Raw genomic sequence first — 18,452 nt, forward strand, 5'->3', positions numbered from 1 at the left:
TATTTATCTCGTATCGTTAGGTTCACTTAGGGGCATTTTAGCTAACTACGAAATAAAGTTAATGTAGTAGCTATGAAAAGTGCTCCTGAGTGGGAATCACATTCGGTGATCAAAATAGTTAAGGACGTCAGATCATGAAAGAAAGATGACGGATTCCTTGAGAATCCTGGACATCAGTCAGAGGTATTCTAGCTCCTTGTAGTATTTACACTAGCTGTGGAGAATGCCGCTAGATAGAACACACATTGAGTGATCAGAATAGTTGAACAGGGTATTGGTCTGGATTTCGTGTCACATAGATAAATGATTGATAGGATTCCTATCGTGTGTGGGGCAATATTTGCTAGATCAGCCTTACTGATAAGTCTACCAAAACCTCGACTTTTATTTCGAAGTTCCTAACTAGAAACGAATTACGTAATTTATTGGTGACGTGATTGTACTCTTATAATTCGAATAATATTAATTTACCTAACCTAAGATGATGAAAATTTGTTGGAGGACGTATCGTCTCGCATATCCTAATAATTGATGAGATTACTATCACGAAAGAAGTAAAACGGATTTATCTCGCATAGTGGGCATCACTCCGGACATTTTAGCTCCTTGCAATAGCTGCTGTAACCCATGACAGAAATTTAGGTTCAGTGATCCTAATTTTTGAAGGCGGTATTAACTAGGATTTCGTAGTAACAGATGGGATTACTATTATAAAAGAAGAAAGACAGATTTATCTCGTGGAAGTTACTCAGGGACATTTCATCTACCGTAGTCCCTGGATGGGACTCAAATTCTGGGATCACAATTTCTGAAGAAGAGGGTACCGACTGATAGCATTGCTAGCATAAAATAATGAAGTATAGAATTAATGTCACGAGGAAAACAGAGTTTTTGGAGAACGTTCACTGCTGCTGAAAATTCCGTGTCGCGCAGGCTAATGACCGACAGGATTACTATCGCGACAAAATAAAGCTGGGCTTGTTTCGCGTTGAAGACGTCTCAAAGGAGCCTTTTAACTCCGATACTATGACAATATTGTTAGGATCCGTCCCTTGGAACAGGACGATGCTACCCGATCGAAGCTACCGTCCTCGGAAGAGCGAAAGAGAATTCCTTACCCCTAAAGTGCAACGACTCGACTCACGGTTCTCGGCGAGACCCCTCCAGCGTCGACTTGTCCCATGGAAAGCGTCCCGAATGGTTCGACAACTCCTTTTTCAACTCGGTCTTTTATCCTTCCGGAGCCTAGCTGCACGACCAGCGAGAACGTCAGAGGATTCGACCGACACTACGTGGCTGAACCGTCCACATCCCGTGCACACACTCGCGGTACGCGGTTCCGCGTCGTCCCGGAGCCAAGGATCCGGTAATGAGCCACGGGATTCGATCGCGAGGATTCAGCGGGAGGATCGTCCTCCTGGAGGATTGATCCGTCCTCCAGCCGATCTGACGGTGGCGTTCGTGGCAGAGTCGCGAGCGAGGGCGGATAAAAAAGCGTGAGCGCCGAGAGGAGAGACAGAGGCGAGCGTAGGGTCGGCCGCAGGCGAGACTGGTGGGAGGACGAGCGTGCGGAATCGATCGGCGAAACGCGCGATGTTGTGCGGCCGAAATTTCGCGTGACGAGCGAAACGGGTACGGCTCCTGCGGAAATCAATAAACGGCGATCGCGTGGACGCGAAACCGAGGATCCCCGGAGTCCTCTCTAGTCCCTCAGAGGTTCGGGGTGTCTCGCGTAACCACCGGCAGGACGAAGCCCCTCGATTATCGGCCGATACTGACCGTGGACGACGAGCAGGACGACGTCGCGTCTATTCCCCACCTCCGTCTCCTTCACGCGCTTCTCCACCTGGCACTTGCACTGTACGACGGGCCAGCACGCGACGAGAAATTCCAGACGAGAGACCTGGCACGCCTATGGCTAGTCTACGTCGGGTTGCTCGTGGCCCAGGGGCCGTGAGAGCTTTTTTTCCCCACGCAATAATTTCGTTAAAAGCGCGGCTCCGCGCCTCGCGAAGGAACGACGAAGGAGGAACGACTGCCCTACGAGGCCGCTGTGTACGTTCCTCCTACCTCTCTCTCTTTCACTCCCTCCCGATCCGTACTCCATCTAGATCTCCGTCGGGCCTTTCAGGTGCCCCCCGCGTCACGCGCACGCGCGACTCCTGTCCTTTCCTCTCTCGTTTTGCCTGGCGTCTTTGTCCGTCCAAGTGCATTGCACTCATTTGCTCCTGTATCGGGTGGCCCTCCTCTACGTTCGGCCACATCGATGCTTCCGGACACGGCGGAACGAGCGTTTCGCGCCTCCGCGCTCTTCCACTCGGTCGTCCTCGTCGTCGAGCGGCTAGGACGTCTGCGCACACGCCAGGACGTGGGCAAGGACGGAGCGTTCCTTCGGGGAGCGATACATCTGTACCGGTTACCGGAGACCTCTTCCCTTCCACCGGGGGCCGCGCGATCCCTAATGAATCGACCTTTTCGAGATGTTTGACCCTACCCCCCGGCGAGGGGATAATCAATGGGCAGCGATGGTTATCGAGTCACCGTGCCACCCGAAATTCCTCGCTCGATCACGATTCCCGCTGCCCCGGTTCCGTCTATCCATCGCTCGCTCTTTCCGTCCTACCCGATTAACCCTTACCGCCGCCACGTCAAACTCATTTTTGACCTACAGCTAATTTACACTTTGTTACCGTCTCGTTAAATTGCCTTCGTTTTCATGCTCGTTCGTAGTTATCTACCTTTCTGTACTCTGTCACAAAAATTACGGATACTTGAGTCTCGGGTCTGGTTGAGCGTAACTCGAAACGGGATGAGTGTGTAACTTGAGACGGGTTGAGCGTCACATGAGACGAGTTGAGCGTAACTTGAGTCGGGTTGAACGTAACATGAGACGAGTTGAGTGTAACATGAAACGGGTTAAGCGTAAAAAGTTGAGAATACACATTGTAAGACTCACACGATTAAAATAGAAGAACAAATGTTCGACATGGAATATTTCATTAAACTAGCATTTTTGGATCCTGAGCAAGTAGGTCAGAATGGATGAAAGGTGCAATTTTAAAGGAGAGCTATTTCCCGAGAAGCGAGGGTAATTCATTAGTTAATCGATTTATCGAAATAATTTGCATATTCAAGTTCGGTCAGGACTTCATCAAGTGACAAGCACGAGAAGTCTCGGGGAAAGGAAAATTGGACGATAAGTTCTCAGAATAAGAAGAAAATGAACTACCTTAAGGAGCACGAATTCATTAATGATCTCAACAATTTATTAAATTCTAGTGGTCCAGAAAAATTAACCAAACGTTTACTGAACCGTACTGAAAGATGTCGTCTTTTGGGTTACGAGTTCTCTCTTTTTGGAAATAAAAAACGTTTTTGAACCTGACGAGCCAGAAAATAAACGTCAGTTTTCAAGAAGCGATTATTTGCTACTTAATGGGTTGATTCGATCAATCATCCCGTTGTAATTACGTCCCCCTAATCGGACGTTTGAATCTCCCGCTGGCTAGGGGAATCGCGATCTCTACGACAAAGGTCGATCCTTGGATAGAAGTTCGCGATAACGAAGGCCGACTACGTCGCGCGATCTTCTGCCGTTGGCGTTCTGCGGACGTGACGGGCCGGCCACGTGACCGGCCAGGATCTCGCGCGGATACGCCGAAAAGCTCCTGACTGGTCGACTACGCGGAGCCGCTTATCGATTTTCAAAGCGGCATTGCCCGAAACGCCGCTCTCCGGGCCTCCCGCCGCGCCTCCGTAGTTCCTGCGATTCCGACGCGTGGCACGAGACGTACAAGGAGGAAAGGGTTGGACACAGAGACAACCGGAAACTGGAACTTCGACCTAAGCCTCAGACTACTTGTCGAATTCCTTTTTCCGTATACCAACGTTCCAACGCTTACACGATTCGAATATTTGCCACGGGATATCTAATCATTAGTGGAACGAACAGCAACACGGGGATTCTACGTGAAAAAATGAATCGAAAATGTAGAATAAAATTTGTTCATCCCGGGGTTTTGTTTGCTAGAAAAAAGACTTTGAAAATTTTGGGGGCACACGTGCGCCACGGTGGTCCGATTCAACGGATCTATTTTTCAATTTTTGTTAATTTATAACGGAATATTTTATAAAATATTCAGACCTTTCGAGATAGTGAAAAACATACTGTTTTCGAAAATTGCCTGCATCGCCAATGAGTTTTAACGCACCATTCTGAGGTTAAGATGTTCCATACGACATCTCTATTTTTATGAAGAAGTACTAACGTGTTTACATTTTTCGGTTGTAAGCAGCTTCTGTTTGCAGACACTCTTTTTCCAGCTTTATGAAAGACTCGGCGGAAGAAAAAGTAGCAGGAGTATTTGAAAGCCATTTCGCTAATTTTGCCATGAAAGGAAACTTATCCTCATTTAATTCCACCACTTTAGGGGATCCGCGTTGTGTTCGATCGACGGGATAATTATAATGATATTCAAATAGTAAATTATTTGTTTATTAGTCCAACGGAGAAAAATCCCTTTGGTACGGAACAATACGGACAAAAGGGAAGATAAAAGAGCGGAGTCGAGGGAGGAACGTGGCTATGCGCGTCTCTGAATCGGTAAATAAAAGGACACGTTAAGTGGACACATACAAACGCACATACACGCAACCATGAAAAATTGATAAGAAAAAGGAACGAAAACAACCACAACGAAGTTAAATACGGTTTGCAATTATATATGAACGTCGAAACAGTACATGTTAAGTTGACACACGTGCAAGCATGAAAAATTCATATGAAAAAGGGAGGTAAAACAAACATAACGAAGTTGGTAACGGTTTGCAGTTGTGTATGGATATCAAAACCTTTTACCAACGTTCGACAAGCTTGTACGTTCCAGTTACATAAGTCTCAAGTTTTTGTTGCGAAAAATTAATGAGATGCTTATTTTTAGAAAATTTGTTAGTTCACGGTATCTAATATTTACCGATTCGAATAGTAATGTCTGATCGATAATGATATTGAAAAAAACTACGGTATTCGAAACCGTCATAAAATATTCCGATATTAAATTATTTTGAATAATAGCGGCCATATTGGAACCGCGACCGTGTCCAGTCCGATCGCGTTGGCCGATTTCGCCTGCATCCCGAATGCGTCCGTGCACGCGGCTGCGACTGATTGCCTCCCCCCTCGTTTCGTCGCGCCTCTCGTACCCCCCTCCCACTACCCCCCTCGTCGACGAGGATATTGAATTCGCTGCGAAACTTATGTTTGTTTTATTCATGCCGAGCACGCCTCCGAGGCCGCGAGACGGGACACGCCGATGATTATGGGTTATCGATGCTGTCCGACGTCGCGGCTCACGGCTATGCACAAAATCACCGCGACGGAGATATTGGCCCCCGAATGAAAAAATCCGTTGTTTGACGAGCCGCGGGTAAGGACGAATTCGTTTTCATGTCACGTCCCCCCTTCCAACCGCCATTTCGCTCCGCATCCCTCTCACCCCCTGACTGTCCAGCCTCGTTGTATTTAGTCGTTCGACGAATCGAATGAAGTAATTCTTCCGTTCTGCTTCTCATCCTTCCTCTGCTGGCCCACGTTCCACGGGGAAACGTTTAAATCAACTTTCGAAATGGATGGACACTTCTCTTCTTTTTATTTTTACGCGTGAGTGCCATTTGGTTTATTTCCCTTCCAAGTTGCCAGCGATAGGGATCGAAACGCGGAAATACGTGGGATGGAATGTCGTGGATGGGATTTATAGAAATTGTATTGTATCATTGTTCAAGATTCAAATTTTAGATGGAAATTTGCATCCCACTTTTGCAAACGCTTTTGGAAAATCGGGGTTTTAAATTCTTTCCACTCGCGCAATGGAAAGGGGCACCAACCTGCATTCCAGTTTAAAGGCCCTTCAGACTCCTACAGTTTAAGACCTAAATCGTTGAAATCGATGTAATAGCTTCCCAGATATCAAGTTGTAAAGAGCTACGTGGACCCTGTGCATATGTATAGTTCGATCCTCGCTTGGTGCCACTCCGAACCTCATTCTCGCTGGGTCGAACTATACATGTCTGTTCGATAATCAATAAACAAAATTGCACCAACGATCTGCTACATTTTGCACGCCTTAAACTTTGTTTCAAATCTTTTTAAAATTAAACAGGCGTGGTGGGGGAGGATCGATCGGAGGAAGAAGAAATATTTGAAGAATTAATTTGCTAGGAACTGAAAATATACCGTTTCGTGCTGTTTTCACGGGGGAAGCGTCCAACTAAAGTCGAGAAATTGAATCTACTATTAGATTATCATAGTTGCGTAATTCTGTAGAAGCGATCGGTTGTTTCGTTATTTCGCTCAGTGCAATGCTTGTCGTTTTATTCAGTGTGTTTTTAAAATAAACGTGTCTCGGTTGTCGAATGATGTTTCTCTAAATTCTAGCATAATCATTGGGACACCCTGTACACAGTGGTAGAAACAAAAGGCTCGAAAAACGTTATGAAACTTCTTCGGTAGATATCCTCGATCCAAGATGCCTCGAGACAGTCCGAATTCCTTTGCTATAAATCATTAGGTTCTAAAACATAGGAAGCAAGGTATAGTCGTCTAAGAAGTACCGAGAGACGCATTTTTCCCGGTATTACGAGAATCCCTACTTCGCGATGAAATAAACAGTGGTCGGATTGGTGGTGTTCAATAAACTGTAAAAGCTAGAATAGGATTCTTATTTTAGCGGCAATAACCTGCCCTATAACGAAGCAGCCGACAATGGATTATTGCCCTAAAGGCAATATACTGTCATCTGTTTCTACCGCTCGCCTCGACGCGAAATGGACCTACATTTTCTCGCCGCGTATCTTGCAGGCAATATATCACGAAATATCGACAACGTGACGTCGTGCAATTAGAACGACGTCGCGTCTTTGGAAACGCGTTACCTTCCAAATAAAAATATCTTTTCTTCTACCACGAATCAAAATATCAGGTCTACCCGGAACCTTTTATCCCCCTTTTTTTAAATCCATTATAGCTTATATGCTTCGAGGAAAAACTTTCTGAAAAATGGTAATCCTGAAGGGGATTCAAAAATTAAAAAAAAATCGCTTCTGAGACTGAAAATCTATGTATGGGAGAAAGCTCGCCGAATTTCGAGTTGCGTACATTTTAAAAATTGAACGACGAATGCCAACGAAAATGAAAGCACAGTCGACGTGTCCATCCCAAGCACATTAGTCTGAAAGCGAGCCAAAAAATTGTTTCGGGGCAGCGCCGACGAGACACAGAAAAATGCGAACGACGACGGTAACTTCATCTGCATTACTAATGTGTCGTCGCTGTCGAAACAAATCCACCGACACGAAACGCCAACCAGTTCGTCGTCTCCCTTCGTATACAAATTTCGAAAAGCTTAAAATTCTGTTTTTCCCCCTTCGTAGTTTGCATAATCAGATTCATCAAATGTTTTTGTCGCTAGAGACCGGAGATACGGACAAGATTCTTATCCAAACGCAAAATTTCAAACAAGAAATAAAAAATGATACACTTCGTAGCGAATAAATCAACATTTTTTTATCGAGTTCACATTAACGATACAAAGGAAATTCTGAAGTATTGAAACAAGTCTAAAAAATAAAAGAAATAATCGTAAGGAGAGATGGATGAAGGAGTATTTTAAGGACCCGAAATTAATTTAGTGTATTTTATTGTAAACGATGGAATTGAAAACATCCTGAATCTCTTCGCCATAATAATTTATTTACACCCAGGTTCAAATTTGAAATTTGAAAATGTTTCGCGTGTCTCGTATTTAGTACGGTTTTATACACCGCGTGAAATTCGTTTGCATTATTGTTCGAGATGAGCTGAAACGCATTTCGAGAATTAGATTCGCCGAATGCCGTGGAAATTTCATTCGAAGCAACCGTTCGAAACGCTCCACTCGAAATGATATTTTTAAAGAAATCCAAACATTTGTGTTCAATTACGTGTACCGTCGTCCATTAAACGCTATCATTCTGGGCAATTGAAACTCGATTCCACGTATCGCGTCAGTTTTAAAATACACGTGCTACGACGAAAATGATTAATTCGTGCTTTTAAAAAATTACCAGAAATCCCCAACGTGAATGACACGCGTAACAAAAATTTCAACGAACGTACATTCGTATATTTTGGTTACTGCATTCTACCGTGGACTTAATACAGTCCTAAATAGAACGTAGAGCCTAATCAAATATGGATCTAATTCAATTCTAGCACAGCCTGTGCGTGTACAACGACTGCAACGAATGTTAGGATACCAGAACATTGTGTAGACCTAACGTAACCCTAACACCGTCATAATCTACACCTAATCGGAAAGCAGAATACAGCCATCGTAGTCCTAACCTAGACTAAACCGTATATACGTATATAACCGTGGTCTTTAGCAATATTCCTGAGCATTCATCACCATCGAGGAAGCGGAGGAAACGCAGAACCAGTTCAAAGCCCGCTCCAAGCCAAACGTAATTTAGACTTTATCTACCGTAGACCTAATCTATTCCTACCGCAGACGCAATATGTATCATCCATACATAGCGACGACCGTAATGGCTTACAAAATTTCAAGTCTAACGTAGACCTTGAGTAAACCTATAATGACCGTAAAAGAGAATTTCACGATTGGGACGATTTTTATCTTCGAACCGATCAGTCGGGAAAGCAACGCGACGCGGGGACTCGTGAAAACGTGCTGTATTAATTCAACTGAGATAAAACACTGTAACAATAGTTAGTAAACCTGCATCGCGTTAATTTACTCGTGTATGTACGCGTATCTGAGGTTAGTTTTGGCACAGAATTCAGGTGTGCTCGCACGATTGTTCGATAACGAGGTTGAGGAAGAAGTAAACAAATAAGAATAATTCTATCGGTGCAGCGGGTGTTGTATCGTAAGGAACACCCTGTAGATGTTGTCGCTAACGTTTCTGAGCATTCGTTGTCGGCGTTGGGGAAGCGGAGGAAACGCAATACCTGGGTCACGGCATTATGAAGTCTCCGCGGTGTGTACGTGCCGGTATACACGTGTAACTTGACAAAGAATGCAACCACGAAAGCGAAATGCACACGGTATATAACCGCGGAGCAGACAAATGTCGATGGCGAGCAACAAGTGTCGAGGGGGTCTTTACTTCTGACAATGAGTACAAAATCTGGCTGACTCGAATACGCGGGCAAGCAGGAGAAGTACGGGGACTCGTCACAAAGCGCCCTACATTCACAATTAGCGATCACGCAAATTCGGCTCTCCTTTCATTCAGCTACCGACTCTTCGTTGCACCGGTGTCTCCATGTGTGTGTGTAAGCGTGGCTGCGTCCGTGTGCACGCCTATGCAACGTACACGTATAATCGTAGAGTTTTAATTCAAAGTCACATGGCATGCCGTGGCACGTGTCACGCGAAACAAGCATGAATCAACTCGCAGCTATCGTAATTGATAATTGACCGCGACAGGAATTTACTTAATAAGCGATGGTGACGATAAGTGACGTGCATTCGAGCGAAACATTCGTCGCCTTGCAACACGGTTAAGGGGAAAGGCTCCTGTAAAATTGTAAAACGAGAAGTGATATTTGACAATTTTTTTACAGCATAAGGGTTCGATGAAACTTTCCACCACTTTCCATATACAGGGTGTTCGGCTACCCCTGAGGAAAATTTTAATAGAGGATTCTAGAGGCCAAAATAAGACGAAAATCAAGAATATCAATTATTAACAATTAAATTCAAAAATTTCAAATGGTTCTGGAAAAATTATTTTCGATTGCGGGGGTCAATTGCAAGCATTTTTGGTCAATAGACATACCCCCGAAATATTGCGCATTTTCGAGAAAAAAATTCAGTACTGTCGGAACTTTAAACGTTAATAACTGTTTAACGAAGCCTTACGTTTTATCGACTTTGGATGAAATAATAAATATTATCGAAATGTCATTCGAGAAAATCGAACGACATGTTGTTAACAATAGTACTAGGCGTCGTTTAAACTACAATCCTTCTTAAAAAATGCAAAAATACTGAGAATTGTTTTTCAAGAAATCGACGCCGACTTTTGTCCGAGGTTCGACATTTTAGCAGGTTGAAAGACAGAGTTTGTAACGACCCGGTGGACCAATTTCGTAGCAACCCGAGGGAGAAAATTTGTATCAACTTGGAGAAAGAAGTTTGCAGCAACCTGAAGGAACATAGTGGTGCTTTTTCGATGGTAGAGCTGACACGGAACCGGTCGAACTAGAATTTACTCGTCGAATAAACGTACGCCCCGGCGAACGAGAATTGTTTTGGACCCTAGAATGCGCAATAAATTTCAATTTATCCACTGAATTAACACCGTTCATGTTTATCGGATGGAAAACTAAATCTCGCTAAATTTGTGAAAATTAAATTTCACGGCGATTGATCGACGCAAATATTCGCGTTTTTCCCCCCCTTTCACCCCTATTCGAGATCACTTAATTAACGTTTGTTACGCTTTATGCGAATCCGGGCCCCGTTCGCGCGGAACGGGTTTCGTTCGAAGATTATTTCACATTTCATTTGACAGAAGATTCCACGGTCGTCGTAAAATTACACGGAACCTTTATTCGATAAGTTTTTCACATTTCATTTGACGCAAGATTCATCGGCTCTCATAAAGTTACTTCCACAGGAACCTTTATTCGATAACTCCTCCCCTCCACCATTTTATTTGCTCGTTACGCTCTTCAACTTTCGCGAGAAGTTCCGCGGGATCACTGTTCCACGATTACCTTGTATTTCTCGGTTCGAGCTCGAGATCATCTCAAGGTCATACTATAATACACCGTCGAATCCAAAATATATCCTTCAAAAAAGTGAAGGGCACCTTAATTTTTAGTATGGAAAAAAAAAATTTGAAAATCGATTAAAAATCGACGAAATCTCGAAGACAGTTCGAGTCTCTAGACTTGTGAATCGCGCTGTACATTATAGTATCGCTATACAATTTGCTCGTTCAACTATTATTCGGAGATCTATTGCCTGGACTTGGGGTTACTTCGACGAACGAGAGCTCGTGAGATTATAAAACCCATTTTGCCATAACTTTTCGACGTACAATGAAATAAATCCACGCCCGCGGAACGAAACACCAGGCCTAGCGATTCACGGGCGAAGTAACCCGCACAAATACCACAATAACACTGAGAGAAACGGGCAACAACGATAAAACTCAGATCCCATCGAGGCGCCCTGTTTCTTTCGTCGGCTTACCCAGGTTCTTCTTTTTTCTCCCCCTCCATTATCGGGGTCAAGAGTGCATTTCGTATCTGCTTCCCAAAATTTATATCGAGACAAATGTCTTTCCGTATCTCCGTCCACCGTCCTCGTTTCTCCGATCGTCATTATCTGTCCCGACCTTGCTCGTTCGATTCCCTCGCATGTTTGCCAAGCCACCCGCTAATTTCGTCCGCGGTTTCTTCGTCCAGACGAGGATATTGCGACCAGGAAGAAGATATTTACCGTGGAAGTTCCGCTAAGTAACATTTCCTTTCCTTTTTCCACGAAATTCGGTTTCGCTTTTTCGCATTAAGCAAATACGCTCTTCGAGTAACTCTGGCTCCGCTGATAAACTCGCGCAACCGAATAAACAGATAATGGATGAAATATTTCCATGTGCTTTAACGCATCGCATTTTCTACGAGACAGTAATTTTGCTTTTAAACAATTGGAGAAACCGCGCGCACCCAACATTCTGTCGCTTGTTTCTCCGATCCTTAACAGAACGAATTTCTTTTGCTTCCTAGCAGTGCCCGCTTTCAAGTGACAATTTTTGCCCCGGATTCAGGTAATGGACTTCTCCACTTTGAGATTTATACGTACACAGTTTGGGAACAAACCTCATTAATCTCGATTTCAAATAAAACCACCTATCGTGCTTTCAAGCGAATCCCGATTTCCTTGTTCACTTGAAAGCGGGCACTAGCGTATATGTGGACCATCTTCAATGTATTTTAACTGTTAGAAATGGTATACGTAACATCCACTCGAAAGCTTCAAAAGGGTTAATCCAATCTCGTTATTTCTTTCCACGGAATGTTCAGAGTACGATCGTCATTACGTTTAATCGAATGTGAATTGACGGCACAGCGCATAAAAAGGTCGCTGGGTTATTCTCGCGCCAAATCGATCACTTCTTGCGCTCGATTGCAGGAATTTTTTAAAAATTGAAACATGATGCAACCCACGTAAAATTAAACAGGTTTCCAATCATCTTTCAACTGGTTCCTAATTACAGTTAACATTTTCTATAAATAAAATCAATCAAAATTTTATTTTCAAACAATCGAAAGTTACATAACTTTCTCAGACCTCGTCAACATTCATCCAACTTTGGGAATTAATTTATTTAGTTTCGTAACCTACATTCGCGTTACTCGTGTATAAAAAGCGACAGTCAGTCCATTAAATATTTATTTTTAGTCTCAATGGATCGGCACTCGACATTTTCCATTAATGAAACGACATCTAACGGGAGCATCGATAATCTGCTTAAATCCTAGGCCCGACAACGAATCTAAATCCTCCTCCGTTGTCGTTCTTGTCGACGGTTCTGGATTCTTCTCCGTTGTCGTACTTCTCGATGGAGTAGATGTTTCAAACTGTGGGAACGTGAAAAATATCGTTGAAGCGTTCACGGATTTTCCCCTCGTGTTTTTCATCGTGTGCGTCACATTTTCCAAGACGGACTTGTCCGCGAAGGTGACGTGTTCTTTCGAGAAACACACCAGCACCACAAGCAGAAGGCACCAGTTCACAAAAAAGCCCATTGTTGCAGTGCTTTTCTGGCAAAATTACAATTAAATTATGAGAATAAAAGATCCGCTCCTCTGTGTGTTTGTGATTTCCCTATATCTTCTACTATTTTCATTAAACCCGGATGAAATTTTGTTTATTTACGCTTTGTGTTCCAGAGAAAAGAATAGGCTATTTAATTTGTAAGGATATTAACTATAAAGCTACTGAGAGACTTTACGCGAGCGAATGATCGGTTTGTAGTGTAATTTTTCCAAAATAAGACGTCACGAGTAACGAGCACAGATCGAAGTCAGGAACAAAAGGTAGCAACGAACGAAACAAAAATTTTTACACCGTTATTCGTGAATAAAATTTGACCCACTCCCTACGATAGATGTTGACATTTTCCCTTGGCGCGTCGACGACACTCGCGAGACTATAAGGCTCGTTTCGCCATAACTTTTCAGCGTACAATGAAATAAAACCGTACCTGCGGAACAGGACACCAAGGCCTGGCCGGTTCACGGGCGAAGTAACCCGTACAAACACCACAATTACACTGAGAGAAATGGACGCCGACGATAGAACTCGGACGCTACGAGATACCCCGGTTTCTTTCGTCAGTGCATCAATTCCTTCGTTTTTTCTCCCATTATTGGGGTCAAGAGTGCACTCCGTTATCTGCTTCCTAGAATTTGTATCGGTACAGATGTTTTCCTGTATCTCCGTCCACTGTCCCCGTTTCTGCGGTCTTCATTATCTGTCCCGACCCGATTCGTTCGATTTCTTCGCGTGTTTGCTAAGTCACCCGCTAATTTCGACCACAGTTTTCCACTCCCGGCGAGGATATTGCGACCAGAAGACGCAGCAGGGCAAATCCAAGTTGAGACAAGGGTGAATAATTCCTGCAAAGTAGCCTGTACTTCGTGTTGGAACATGAGAAGCAACTACCCAAAGTTTCATCCAGATTAAACCAAAATAACTAGACTTATAAGGACGTCACAAATCCACAGATTCTGTTATTATCAGTGTACACAGTACAGGTGTATATTTGTATGCCCAATAGAGAATCCATCGTTTGTTCAGAGCCTTTTTCCGGAATGAAAATTGCCAGGAAACCACGCCCGATTTTGGAAAATAGCGTCGAAAAAGTTGAAACCGGTCTGGTGGTGGCCGATACTTGCGTTTCAACTGGCCCGAAAGGGTTAATCCCGTTTCGTTATCCCCTTTCACGGGAACGTTCAGCGCGCGATCGTCATTACGTTTAATTGGACGTGAATTGGCGGCCCGTCGCGTAAAAAGGCCGCGACCTTTGACGCGTTCAAGCAGCCTTTTCCTTTCGCAAAGTTTACCGCGCGTTCTTTAAATATGTGCGGCCGACTTAAGCGCGGCTTGTAAAGACCAGCGCGCTTCAAGTGCGCGCTGAAGCACTACTTTTCTTCTAATCCGCAAGTAAGTTGTCGCCCCCCTTTGTGGCGACACGGTTATTACACACACAGTCGACGCTAATAGCGCTCTACGTTCTTTACACGGCGAAAAAGCTGCCGCTCGCTGTCGTTTTTTCGCACGACAGATTAAGTAACGATCGCGTACGCCGTAAACGGTTGGGAAGATTCGCGCTAGTTGTGCTTCGCGACTTTTAATTCGGGAGAATAGCGAAAGGAGTTTGAGAATATTCGTCGCTAGATGGCGCCACGGTAGCGCTTCGAATCCATTTTGAGGTTAGAACACGATAATGGAGCGATCCACCGTCAAGCTAATATTTCTTTAAAATTAAATAGCCTATACTTTTCATCGAAACATAAGGTTTAAGTGGACAACATTTCGTATGGATTGGACAAAAATTCTGAGAGTTCTAAGGGAATTACAAACACACAGAACCGTTACCAACGGTTACCAACTAATTCAAAAGTTAAATGAAAGTCCACGCTATTATAAATATCAATACATGCAATGCGGAGTATAGCTGAAAATATACTCAAAGACCTCAGTTCCCTGATATGCGCCACCATTAAGAAAAAATGAATTAATTCCAGAGAGTCCCGTTGGAATTTTTAATCTCGACAACATTCGACCACGTTTATTAAAAATTAGACTCGCTGTACGTTCGCGAGGGCTCTCGTTTCGTTTAAATGAATTTACCTTTCTTGGCGTCCTTTGACAGATATCGCGATAATATTCCAAAAATAACGAGCAAGTTTTCATAAAATGGCCGCGTTAGAAACTGGGCATTCTGGGTCCCGGTGATTTAGCGTTTGTATTAAATGAGAAAGCAACACGTTTCGTAGGGAGTTTTTAATAAAAGTACATTTCTCGGTGCCCGGGTAGCTCGACCAAAGGCGTAAACGCCGTGCAAAGCTCGCGTGCGTCGAAAACCACTTGACGGGACGCGTTTCGAAAATTTAACAAAAATTCAAACGTAATATTTCGGTGTACGAATAAAAAAAAAAGAAGAACGCGCGCGTATCGTCGCGATCGAAGCGTTCCATAGAAACGTAAGAAATATTTTTCCAACGGATTTTGTCTGAGTAGAAGTTTGCGCATTATTTCTCAGCTTTCTGCCGGCCCGGAGAAAGGAGAGGATTTTATCCCGAACTCAGTCATGTGCAACAAAGGGGTATTGATATGGGCCGTGCTTGTGAAACGGGCCAATAGCTGCGGCCGCCATTGTCACCCGCGGCCAGATCCATACCGAAGATATCTGCTGTATTCTTCCAACTACAAATTCCCCCGGTCAATTTTTTCCCCCTCCCCGGTGTATCATCGTAACGTATCTTTGCACTTCCTGTCAGTCTCTGCGATACGTCGATACCAGCCACGAACATTAGCCATGCATAGAGAACGAAACGATTATCATATCGACCATCGTTATTCAGGGTTGGATTTAATAGCAGCCTATTGCCGGGTCTCGGTGTTTACAAACTACAAAAACCGATAACAAACTTTTCTCGATAATATTTCAACGTTTCGAACGTTCAACCCTTTCATAGATAAAACTTGTTAATGGGAAACATTGCGATCAGAAAAGAAGTTCGTATACAAAACTCGTTTTATGGAACGTGGAACGAATCTAACCCCTTCGACATTTAAACGTGCCTTAAATTGAAAATATCTCAAATTTCCGTCTTCAATTATACTACGTGGCGTAAAAATAAATCGTACCAGAGTACGCTGGAAATATCTTATAATTGATCCGTGGATTCTATTTGTATCTATCTGCGGCGCTAAACCGATAATAAACTAAATGCTTCATCGGAGCGCCCAAATAATTCGAGGAGCAACGATTCTCGCAAATAGAATGATTAATCAATCGCCAAAAATCTGTCGTCCGTGTCCGACGATGCGAAATGACATAACAAAATTCGTGCAGAAGTGGATGTTGTTATGTCCGTGACACGGTATTCAAATGACGAACAGATTGTAGGTCAGCGTTGAATATTTTATGAGTTGTTTGGATGGCGAAGTTGAATTTATTACATAAACTCCACACACCCCGGAGCCTCGCGACATGATACTTGACGTTAAGGTGATAATACGGTTCGTTACCAGCCACGAAATTTATAACCCTCCCGGTTTACAGCAACTTTCCCTCGAAATAATAATTAAACAGCTACTCCCGTATTAAGCAGATCCATTTATTATCGTCTCCATCGTGTCTCGTCGAAAATGCTTTCACTCGTTTAAAATGGTTGAATTTCCTTTACAAAAATTTTTCCTCGCCATTTCATTCTGTTTAATATGAATTTTTCTATTAAAAATTAAATGAAAATAAAATGTTTCTAATATTCTTGAACTCCTATTTTTGGGTATCGATGGATTTCATAAAGCAGGTCGTTGATAATTCAGTTTAACGAATATCTAATTTGGGAACTTATTGGAAAATATCCATTGATTATTAAATCTCTCCGAAAAAACCAAAAATTTCACTTAAGTTTCATAAGTCGATCGTTCGTATTCGTTCGTATTATTAAAATACAATACATATTCCCTGTGACCCAAACGTACATAAAATTAGTTTGACGTAGTTAGTACCGTCTCATCCTTCTTTTTCGAAGCGCATAATTTTAAACTTGTAAGAATTCGTAAGGTGACAAACAATCTAGAAAATGTCAATGATGAAGTATAGTTTCGAGGAGAAAGGATTCTCCCTCCGAAAAGATTGCATAATATTCAGGCATTAAACAAGTACACGGATTGGACTGCCCAATGATGGACTCATACTACTTACATGGTTTGCCTGTACTACTTGTTCTAACACAATGAACCTGAGAGAAATTGTTTGCCTACCGTAATATTTGTCACTGCCAAACGATTAAGACTCCTCTGGAACTTTTCCCTATTGTCAAAAACTAATGAAATATTTAAGATACTCATGTTGGGTGGGACTCGATGTATACGATGTATAGCAGGGAGAACGAAGAATCAGAGTTGGATTAAAAATGTAGTATTGTTGGTCAGAGGAATGTTTGCTTAGTCATGTAGGTCTTCCAAAGGCTGACAACTCCTGTCAGGACTAATCTTTCTTTCTCCGTACTATACATTTAGTATACTATCTTCGTAATAGTGAATTAACATTAGATATGTTCTTCTATGAAAGGAAGTAATAATTACATACACAAAATATAGATATAAATGGAGTCATAACCACATATTTACAAATCCGTGTAACTCAAAGACTTACTGAGAGCATATTCATTACATCATAAGGTATGCACAAATGTTCGAAGGATATGGGTAGAAAGGCGGATGAAAAGTTAATAGCAAGCCTCAGGTGCGCCAAGAAAGAGAAGCAGGAAATATTTCGGGGAATAGAGAACGGTAGGAATGGGGTGGGGGAGGGGATTCGTCCCGTATGTAAGAAATAAGAAGCACTCGAGCAACGAAACTGTAACAGAATGGAGGATGGAACCCGGGCAAACGAAAGCAATTTGACGGGAAGAAGAGAAAACGTCAAGACCGGAGCGTAAAGAAAATTGCAGAAGGGAAATCGAAAAGGGAAACACAGATGAGTCGAGATTCTTCTTTCGAGGTTAGGTTTAAACGAAGATTCGCGTTTCGTAATCCTTCGTTTGTTTGAATATGTGAATCATAATATTTTATTAGTTTCGAATATATGTTATTTTATAAACTAGGTCAGTTTCAAGAATTATCATAGCATAGGATCAACGCTTCGATTAAAAAGTTGGACACCCGTTGGAGTACAATGAGCGTTCGAAAATGTCCGTATCAGTATCAGAAACGAAATCGTCAAAAGCTTCTAATGGAATTAGACACACCCAGCACGCTTAAAACCTACAACGTATACTAGTCATGGTAGAAGCAAGAAAGAATCCACTTCGAAAGCTTTAGTCTCCCATTGATTGACTGACTTTCAGAACTAATCACGCAGAAATTCGATTACCGTTCGTGCTGTACAGTCGGCCATTCAATCAGTCCGCCTCGAGTCTCGTGACGAGATGGTGTGCTAAATTAGTCGATCGAAGTTACGAAATTCTCGCAACTTCATGCGATAAAAGAACACTGAGGCATTTGAAGCTCGCAATTTCTATTTTTCTGAGGATCTCCATTCCTCCAAAGTGATCCCTTCGAAATTAATACACTCGACGACAGCGATTCGTATCGTTTGACTCACTTCATGCTACCCCTTTTTTGTTATTGCATGGT

General features: G+C 42.9%; 1 protein-coding gene across 5 annotated transcripts in view; it reads right to left on the minus strand.

Annotated features, from left to right (window-relative positions):
• Carpb (Carbonic anhydrase-related protein B) overlaps positions 1 to 13,686 on the minus strand; it is a 31,918-nt gene extending 18,232 nt beyond the window's left edge. Inside the window, exon 1 of one of the 5 annotated variants that reach the window (XM_076769991.1) lies at positions 13,171 to 13,188. The gene's annotated coding sequence lies outside the window, so the exon portion shown is untranslated. The other 4 variants (XM_076769990.1, XM_076769987.1, XM_076769988.1 and 1 more) reach the window with 4 other exon arrangements.
• Positions 13,687 to 18,452: the final 4,766 nt, after the last annotated feature.

This window comes from Colletes latitarsis, chromosome 7, assembly GCF_051014445.1.
Source record: "Colletes latitarsis isolate SP2378_abdomen chromosome 7, iyColLati1, whole genome shotgun sequence".
NCBI classification, from domain to species: Eukaryota; Metazoa; Arthropoda; class Insecta; order Hymenoptera; family Colletidae; genus Colletes; species Colletes latitarsis.